Below are 10,130 nucleotides of genomic sequence, written 5' to 3'. Positions count from 1 at the left end.
CTAATGGTTCCTACAACATATGTAAATAGGAGCTTCCTTATTAGAGTACGCATCTTATTATTTTCTCAAGGGTATTAACTCCTCTTGAAGGAGTGCTTCTCTGTTTCCCAAACTCTGTCACTATGAACTCATTCCTGACTAGACTTTCTAAACTGATAATTTCTCTTGGAGTATTTTAGATTTCAGGCCATCTCAGAAATGACCAACTTAATTTTAATGTGTGTCTGGTCTCACCATCATTGATTTCAGCCATAAAAAATCATTAGATAAAGTGATCCTATATTAAACTGGTGGGAAAATAGCTGGAATATAGATGTGTTCTCACTAAACATATCTTGCTTTTTATATGACAAGTTAGTACTTTCTATATACATAGAAGTGCAAACATATCAGGAAAAGATCTACAATTATTGGCTACACATTTCCTCTGTTGTATATTTATACCTATGAATCAAACCAGAACATTTTATCAAATGTGAAGGCAAAGGAAAATCTTCCTCTGCTCTTATGCAAGAAATACATGAAATGCAGACAAGACAGACCCTCTGTGCCTCACAGCTACTCCCACTTTGCTCCTTATTGCATACACATATGGGTGTTTTATGTAATTTACTTTACAGTGACTCAATGAAAACTTACAGTACCTTGGTGGTTGGTACCTTTCAGTCTGCCTCAAATTAAAGGAAAATGTCTCTTCAGGTGATATTGTTCCTTCTGTGCTCTCATCCTTTTTCCAGCATCCATTTCACATACCACTAATCCCATAATTTCTGACTTTCATCTGGTCTCATAGTGACTTTCTGTAGGCGTTTAAATCCCATCAGAAAAACTGTGCAGCCACTCAAAAATGTCACTCCTCCCTGAGCCAACCAACCTTTTCAGACACCTAGAAGAGGCCCCTAGAATATGTGACTACTAAACCTCTAAAAAGCTGGAATCCAAACCTTTGCAATAGCATATAAAGTCATTGAACTGTATCTGTTTAAACAACATTTATTTCAGTGAAAATCTTCATTAGCTGCTTGGCAAATTCACTCAACTTCTCCCAGCTGCAGGACTGGATAGAAAATGAACTCTAATTGGACTTTGAGGTAGCAAATTTGACACTCTACAGAAAAAGAACTATCTGAAATTTTGCAGCTGGGGTTTAAGTTTGTTTTGGTTTGCTTAATTTCGATACTTCTTTCACCACAGATGTCGAAATCTTGTGAAGCTTCGAAGCACATGAAAATGATTTATTCCAGACCCAACCAGCTTTTCACCAGCTGTAGAAAAGTCAAACTGGATGGAAGAGGAGATACTCATTTTAGTATTTCTCTATATAAATTTAACTCAAGCATCCATGACAAATATTAGTCTCCATTCACAGACTATTTATAAAAAGCAGAAGGGAAATTAAACTAAACTGCCAGAAAAAAGGTGCATGCCTGCAGAACTCAAAGCAATGATTTAAGAGTGAGCTACAGCACCTGGTGACAGCAAATGTGAATAACTATGTCCTGTCTCACTCCTCTGTACTGCTATTCATTATCATGTAACATGAAAACAAAAAATACAGAGATGGAAACAATTCCCAAAAGCCTGGCCACATCAATGAATTGATGTAATTACTGTGCACCCAGGTCAAAGTAGCCTAGCAGTCTCGGAACAGGAAACATTAGGAAACCTAATGTTAGAGTACAGGTTCCTGATGAGATGCTGCAAAAGCAGCACCTAAAGCAAAAAACCCATATGTGACTGCAGGACAACTTGCACGCCCAGGAAATGAGCTGGATGCAAATATACATTCTTGCACAGAAAACATGTAGAATTTATACAATAACAAGAATAAAAAATTCTATTTATAGAAGTCCCAGATGCCATGGATTTCTAGAACTGAAACACATTTTTTATATACACCTGATAATCCTTTCTGTCCTCTTCTATGCTCTTTCAAGTTTCATCATGACCCTCTTGAAATGGGAGTGATGAGACCTGAGTGGAAGATTCACTATACAGGTGTGCTGTAATTAATAATGCCATGGCACAGTAATATTTCCTGGTTTAGTTTTTGGTTTTGTTTTTTTTGCCAAAATTTAACACTCTGTTTGAATGTATTTCAGAGAATTCCCACAGTGATGCTAAAATCTCTTACATGGAAATAACTCATTTGGAGAACAACACCAAATATACATAGTAATCTGGAGATCATTACTCTTTATCTGGCCTGCTTAGTCTAGTTTGGGCTTCCTCAGTAGAACACATTGACATACTGTGGAGTGAGTCCAGCAAAGGGCCACCAAAATGACTAAGGCATTGAAGGACATGGCACATAAGGAGAGGCTGAGATAATCGGGTTTATTCAGCCTTATGAAGAGAGGATGAAAGGAGATCTGGTTAGTGTCTACAGCTGTCTGATGTGAGAATATTGAGGAGATGGAGACAGACTCTTCTTGAAGGTTCATGGTTATATGACAAGAGACCATGGACATCATTTCTACCAGAGGAAATTTCAGGCAACTGTTAGGAAACACTTTGGAATTATTGGAATAGGTTGCCCAGAGAGGTTGTATAATCTCCATACTTGGAGATATATTCCAAACATGACTGAACACAACACTGAGAAAAGTCTTCTAATTGGTCCTGCTTTGAGCAGGTGCGTGGACTATATGACTCACATATTCCTTCCAGCCAAAATTACTTTATGAGTCTACTATTCAGGTAAGAGTAATATTGTGTTTAGCTATTCTGCAATGCTAGGAGAATATTCACAACTTTGTCTATTCATTTGCCTGAAGGATGAATTTCAACAAAACTGAGATAGGATCACCTTTATAACAATGTCCAAAACTGAATTACCAATGCATTCATTCTGCTAAAGGGAAAGTACAGGGAGAGGTAAAGAGAGGGGTAGTTTGCATGTAATTAGTTGATGACAGGTATTGTTCAATATGTGAAAATGATTTATTTCTGTTGCAGTCTTTCTGAAATGAAATAATCTGTACTGGAGGCAGTATGCACTTCAACACACTCACAGGAAAAATTGGTACAGTGTTGTCCATAATATTTCTATTCTTTTTTTTTTTTTAAATCCAGCCCAATATCTTACTTTCCTCAATTTGACAGTCATTTTGCAATGATGTCGTAACTTCACCGAACAGTCCTTCTTTCTTCCTTCCTTTGTCTTCGGTCTTGGGGAATTTCAATGAGAGAGTTAAATTATTTACATGTCCAATTGCAATTACTAATGTCTATTATATGGCAGTTATTTATCACCAGTCTAACCCGTTATCATTTTTCCAGTACATCTTTCCTAGATCGCTAAAGAGTTTTGGATCAGCATTGAGTTCTTGCAGTGGTGTACTCATTCATGTTTGAGCCATGGTTATATTGTAATTTTAGTCTAATGTAAGCCTGTACTGCCTCTTAACCAACTGGTTCCCACTTTCTCTCAATGGCCCAGTCCCACCTGCTCACGTGTGTCATACCAATGCTTGTATAGTTGTCTAATGAGCCAAATCAAGGAAGCTGAAGACAAAACAAGATGAAAACTAACCATCATTTTGCAGCCAGATGATTTCCATGAACTGGGTCACTGCACAGGAACATGAAGAAGATTTTGGAAGAAAAAGTGGGACCCCTTCGTGTCATATTAAAGCAATGACAGTTTAGTTCCATCAACCTGAATAGAGGCTGTCTTGGTAATAAATGTTAATGCCGAGGATGTAAACAATGAAGATAACATACATTAGTAATGCCAGAACGTAGCATGATGGCTAGTCAGGAGAAAACTCTATTATTGCTGTAATTGTATTTCTTGCTTCAGACAGAAGAATAGCTGGAGTTATAATAGCCCTTCAGGAACATGGTGGAGGCATTAACTTCTGATAAAGAATCTGACTTTTGTACATTGCTCGCTTCCTCCTTTCCTCCGTTTTTTCTGATGTTTGAAACTTCTCCATGTATTAAGCTTGATTGTACAATCAGCATTCTAACAAATCCCGGTTTCTCTCTCCATTCCCTTTCGTCTTATTACTGTCCATAAATAGAGACAAGCCAGGAAGGGGAGATAAGTATATATCTATAATTGTAACAGTATAAAAACAACTCCTGAAACATATTAATCACTGACTAATCTTCCATACTAATTTATCCCACTTGTCTAACAGCAGCTCTTCCCTTCTCTGATCTTTCCTATTCTGAGACCAAGACTTCATGATCATATTCCTGACTAGCTGATGCAGCAAATTGGTATTATCATTTAGACTACAGCTTCCTGTTTCCCGTTATATGACAACTGACAACTTTCTGCATAATCAGGAAAATATACGTCCTCATTTGGGAAGGGGAAAGAGAAGAAGAGAGAGTATTTTTCCTAAATGTGATAACAATGTCAAAATGAAACTGTTTGCACTGTTATATTCTGTGAAGCGTGAGAAAGAGAGAGGAGAGATAAGTGAGGTAGGAGAGGAAAAGAGCAACAGTCTTGAACATGAATATTCTCACCTTCAACACAGCTAAGAACACACAAGACTGAATCCCGGGACCCCTATACCCAGTCTTATTTGTGGCAGCGGGTCTCTAGGTTAAATAAAATTTGGTGAGTTTCCTCCTCAACTAAGGAAATCAGAACTTGATTGTAAATGAAGAAAGTATTTGACACCAAAAACTAAGAAGTACTGACTATCTGCCACTCTTCCTGAACCTATGAGATTAAGCAAATGAATCAAGCTTGTTAGGTAACTAACAAGTGCCAGTAATAGATGCAAGTCCCTGGCACAGCCAACTCTTAGTTTCTACATTATCTTCCTCTTTCTTTATTTTGAAATCAGGGAAACATTTATCCTATATAGTTTCCACTTGGTAGCTTCAGAAACAAAAGAAAAGATTGTGTGACCCGCTGTTCTCTACAATGGCCCATAAGTCAAATGGATTTGACCCTTCTCCACTGCTTTTTGGTTTGTTGTTCATTTATCTTGGTTGTCAGGGCTCTGTATTTCTTGGTGATGATGTGAAAAGTGAAAATGCATCTTCTGCTGTGGCTGCTTTTATTTTTTAAAGGATAAAAATAGATTGAATCTCCAGACTCTTCCAGGAGAAAAAAAGGGAAAGGAACAAAATGATTTGCTAAGCTTTATCAACAAGATGTGTTTTTTTCCATTCCCACCCTCCAAAAAACGCTAGAAAAATTAGTGAAACAATAGTTTAAGCCACCAAAAAGGTAATGTGTTCAATCTGCTAGTATTGTGCACTCATTCAATGTATGTACACTCAGCTATTAAAACACTAAAGGAAAATATATACTGTACCATATGTATTTCAAAGTAAAATCTTGCCTTTGGTCAATTTGTGTACTGCCTTTATGTATTGATTTTTTTTACAATAAATTTGTTCCACCATGTGTATTCCCTCTTACAAGTAGTTCATTGAACAATTTCATCTCCACACCAGTAACTCAGAATGTTGTGTTGGTTTGTATCTTTTTCTGATGAGGAGAAACATGAAAGATTAGACATAATAATTTCTCAGTACTTCCTTTCTGGAGGCACAAGTCTGACTTCTTACTTCTGAAAAAGAACAAACAGTTTATCAAAATATTCACTAGCGTGCGATGTGTTAAATATATTTCAGTATGTATTTTAAAAAAGGTTGGCAGATGCTGAAATTTCATTCAGAATAGTAGCATGAATTTTTGACTCAGAAAAGAAAAATATCTTGGTAGTCAGCTGTACAAAGTTAATAGACCAGATTATAGCCTCATTTAAGCTATTATAAATCCATAGCCACTGCTAGTGAATTTGAATTTAGACTAAGCTTAATGACAGGAAAATTTGGGTAACACAGCAAGGGGAGATGCAGTTCACATGCTGATCAACAGAGCAGGGAGATTTTGATGACTGCTGGTTACATGAAGAAGATGATATCTATAAAAGGCTGGAGCTGTGGCAGGACAGGCTATCCACACAAGATCCAAAGTATGTGCACACCTCCAGCTATTGAAACTTCACCCCAGATTTATGAAGTGGGAAGGAACGCTGTTCATCTGCTCTGGATGTGAATTGTGAAAGTCCCCTCTCACTCCCTTCTTCCCCAATTCCTATATTGCAATACCTATGTTGGCATTGCCCATTAGTGAGAATTCAGAAAGTTGAGTGTCACCCTGCCAGAATATAACATGTTTTAAATTCAGATCTCCACTTTTTTTTCCACCAACTTTATTTATATACCTTCCGTCATGTTAATGACGGAGAACGAACTGCTAACGAGTGCTTTGAGGGAGTTTAGGGTAGAGCCAAAAGAGGTGGATACTGTCACTGTGAACTAATGAGGTCAGCAGCCACAGCTCTGGAGATCAGTCCAGTTTTAGAGCATTTACCTTATCCTGAAATTTGGATTGCCCTGCCAGATATTCAGTGTATAGATTTATATAGAGCTATATAGCTATTAGCTAGGAATATCTACTGTACATCTAAATCAAGAAGGAAATTTACCAAAGATGCAACATCTCATCCTAAAAGATGATCTTGTCAGTAATTTTTTGACAAACATTTTTTAATATTTTGATATATTCTTTTAAACCAAAACTAATCGGGGAAATGACTGTTTTTTCAAATTTGTCTGCTCAGTTTTCAGTATTTATACGTTTGCAAAATTTCTTTTAACAGTTTTTTAAAACTTCATTTTTCCTTTCAAAACAGCTTCTTGTTTAAAAATGTAAACTTGTTAAGAAAAGGAAGGGATCAATATTAGTGATCAGAGAGAGAGATCTTTATGGTCACATTTCTGGGCAGGTACAATTTTTGAACCATCCAAATCGTCTTGAAATAAAGAAAACATCTCTCACTCAGTTACCCTACAGCCAAAGTGTTGACTAGCTTTCCACCTAGTCTTTACTATAACTTCTCTGCCTTTAGCAGCTGATGTTAATTAGATGCTTAAGTAGTTGTCTGGACAAATCTCTCTGTAGCATAAATGGGTTTCTGTACTTCATGTCTCATGACACGAAATACATCAAATGTATGTTTCTTAGTTTTGTCATTGCTGATATTAACACCTTCTTCACACAAAAGGGAAAGCATGAAAATAAAGGCAATCTCTATAATAGGTGTATCAGATAATGTATATTCACATCCACATCCAAACTAAGGAATGCAAGAGACATGGCTAGCAAATCAAAAATTTCATTTAAACTGTAAGGACATTGATATTCCCTCATGTGGATTTTATTAATTTTCTATAATGCTTTTTGTCAGTTCAACAGACACAATACAAAAACACATCAATCTTTTTTCTGTTCTTTTCAGTCAGATGAGTTCACAAGCTCATTTTCAGATGGAGCAGGTGGGTGTACATACACTGTGTAAACAACACATTCTTGGCAAGGCTGTGAATTGACATTATCTCTTCTAGACACCAGACAGAGAGGAAAACCAACTCCTGCTTCTCTTAGTGCCAGACACCTGTTTATTTTTCTTCCATTGCATCTGCTTCGCCTTCTGCTGCTCTATCAATTGCTCTTGTGCTGTGGCATAATTCTCTTCAGCAGGAACCATTCCAAGGAGTCAGGAATTTCCCTAGGTTTCTGATCAAATGTATCTGTGTCATAAGAATGATCTTCAACTAAGGTGTCATCATAAGAAGATACCCAGGGAGAAAAACCTTGCTGACTTTCTAGAAGCAACACTGTTCATCATATAGTAAGAAATCAGAACCCTAAGCCACACAGAGGACTGAGAGTACATTCCACTAATAGCTAAAGCTAAAAAATTGTGAAAAAAGTAACAGCTTTCATGGAATATTTAGAACTCCATGTAGAGAAAAGCTTCTAACTGGACAGGAAGAAAAAGACCCATAGGACAGCCGCAGTAAAGTAATCGATCTGTCTTGTCACTTGGTTGTTGTTGCAGGCAGCACATACACTTTATGATGGCAGCAAGTTCTGTGGTTTTGAATTGCTATATATTCCCCTTAATAAAACAGTTCTAATTCTAATTTATCAATCTGGTGGCAGAATCCTGAATCTTATCTTAGATAAGACAATTCCAAAAATCTCAAATTTTGAGCAGATGGTGACAAGTTGTTGAGGCTATGGTGGTGTTGGGGAAAAGGAAGTTTTGTTCTTTACAAACATATAACATAACATCGTTATGCAGTCACTTGACTTATTAAGGAAAGCATCCTGTCAAGTTGGCATTTATGTATGCTTTCAAAGTGGTTGCTTAAATTATTTCAATGAAATTGACTCAAACATGAGAGCAAGAGCTCTACCTCAGGTTTACTAATATTTCTTAGTATTTCCCAAGCTACACAACACAGGCATAGAGATTATTTTGTTAATCAATGGTAGAATAAGTTATACAATTTCTTCTTATATCTGAGGGACAATTACTTCTTGATTTAAGTAAAAAGAACAAATAACTCCTTCATATAAAACAACGACTAACCATGTAATTTCTGAGATAGCTACTATTCATGAGATTTAAAAATGTCTGATAGGTCATTAAGATACATAAAAAAAGAGTAGAAAGCTAGGGATAAATTTGTCTGTTCTCACTCAAACTACGCTTTATGTTAGCTTTGTCAGCAATCTAGTGAGTTCAGTAAAATGGCTTGTCAAAAATGGTTGTACCTGTTGAATAAGGATATAAAATTTAAGTTTGTCTGCTTGTTCCATTTTGCAACAGCACTTGGTTTTGTTTCCATGAAAGCTTTCATATTTTGATTTGCTTTAAACTGTTTTAAAACAGTTGCTAACAAATGATTGCATCAGCTCTCTAAAGGAAAGAACTTTCATGCAATTTGTACTTGATAAAATGGAAATTTTATCATGTTTGTGTTTCTGCAATGCAACGAAATACTCTTTAAAAACTAGCTATTTTTAATTCTCCTTTCTCATGTGTTCTTGTGGCTGTACAGCTGTTAGACTGATAACTTCTTTTTTTAAACTGCATGTTGTTTGATGTTTTGCTTTTTAGGAAAAAAAAATCTTCCAGCTTATTTTTTCTCCTTTAAATTTGCCTAAGTATATTCAAGCCCTCTATAGAAAAAAAAAAGAAAACCCCCATCAAAACCCAAAAACAGTATCGGTAAAAAAGCAACGAACCCATACAGAGTAACCAGACTCACTCTATCTTGTGGCTCGAGAGCCCCAGATGCTACTGCATCTGTAAGTGTTCACTCTAGCTAGGAGGAACCACTGCAGCGCCAAGTAAAGACACTGGGCACCATATCCAAAGACACAAGATTCAGTGTTTTGTTTCCCTCCATCCCTTTGCTTTTCTCCTGTCTTCCCAAAGCACCTTTACTCTACAGCCTAGGCAGACAGGAGGAGGGGGAAGCTTACTGCTAGCTTTGAGGTACCAAGCACATGGCCCAGGGTAGGCAGGCATAGGAGGTCAGGGGGTGGATTCAGTGAATGAACAGAAAATGAGGATTGCAGTAATAGAGCAAAGGAAAACAAAACAAAACAAAACAATAGCCCAAATCCTTCTGTGCCTTATTTTTATCATTTGTGAAACAGTCTTCTTTCCCTTCTTATATGCATATCCAATGAGAAAAAAAGATTTCTGAAGGTAAAAATCTATACTGCTTGTGAAGCATTAGCTGAATTATGAATTATGAATATAATAACAATAATTAAGCTCATAAAGGTCCAGTGCTGGGCTGGTACAATGTTTGTGAAGTAAACAAGACTTACAGGATGGCTATTAGTGATGCATGAGGTTTTAAGTAAATATTTAAAGATAAAGAGTCTGAATTAAAGTTGTAGAGCAGCCTTAATTTTGGCATTTTTGGAGTTTTGGATTTTTGTATTTTCAAACTTCATAATGTTATTTTAGCAAAATTTGTGGTTTTCTATACAATACTTAGCAGCTCTAGAATATCTGGAAATTATTTCATTAACATTGCATTATCTAAGTGTTAGAACCGCAAGACAATAAAAAGAAATAAATCTTGGCCTTCATTACAGCAATCTTTAGTTTCAGAGGAAGTTTAAAATTTGTAATAAAATTAGAAAAAACCCTGATATTACCCATAAAAATTAAAAATATAATTGAAGCAGAGCTTTCAGAGAGAGCTCCAATCTCAATTATATTCAAAACTTGACTGACCAAGGCTGAGCAACCTATTCCATGTTAGTTCTGCTTTAA

This window comes from Aptenodytes patagonicus, chromosome 2 (assembly GCF_965638725.1).
Source record: "Aptenodytes patagonicus chromosome 2, bAptPat1.pri.cur, whole genome shotgun sequence".
Lineage (NCBI taxonomy): Eukaryota > Metazoa > Chordata > Aves > Sphenisciformes > Spheniscidae > Aptenodytes > Aptenodytes patagonicus.
Note: the sequence above shows the minus strand (reverse complement) of the source record.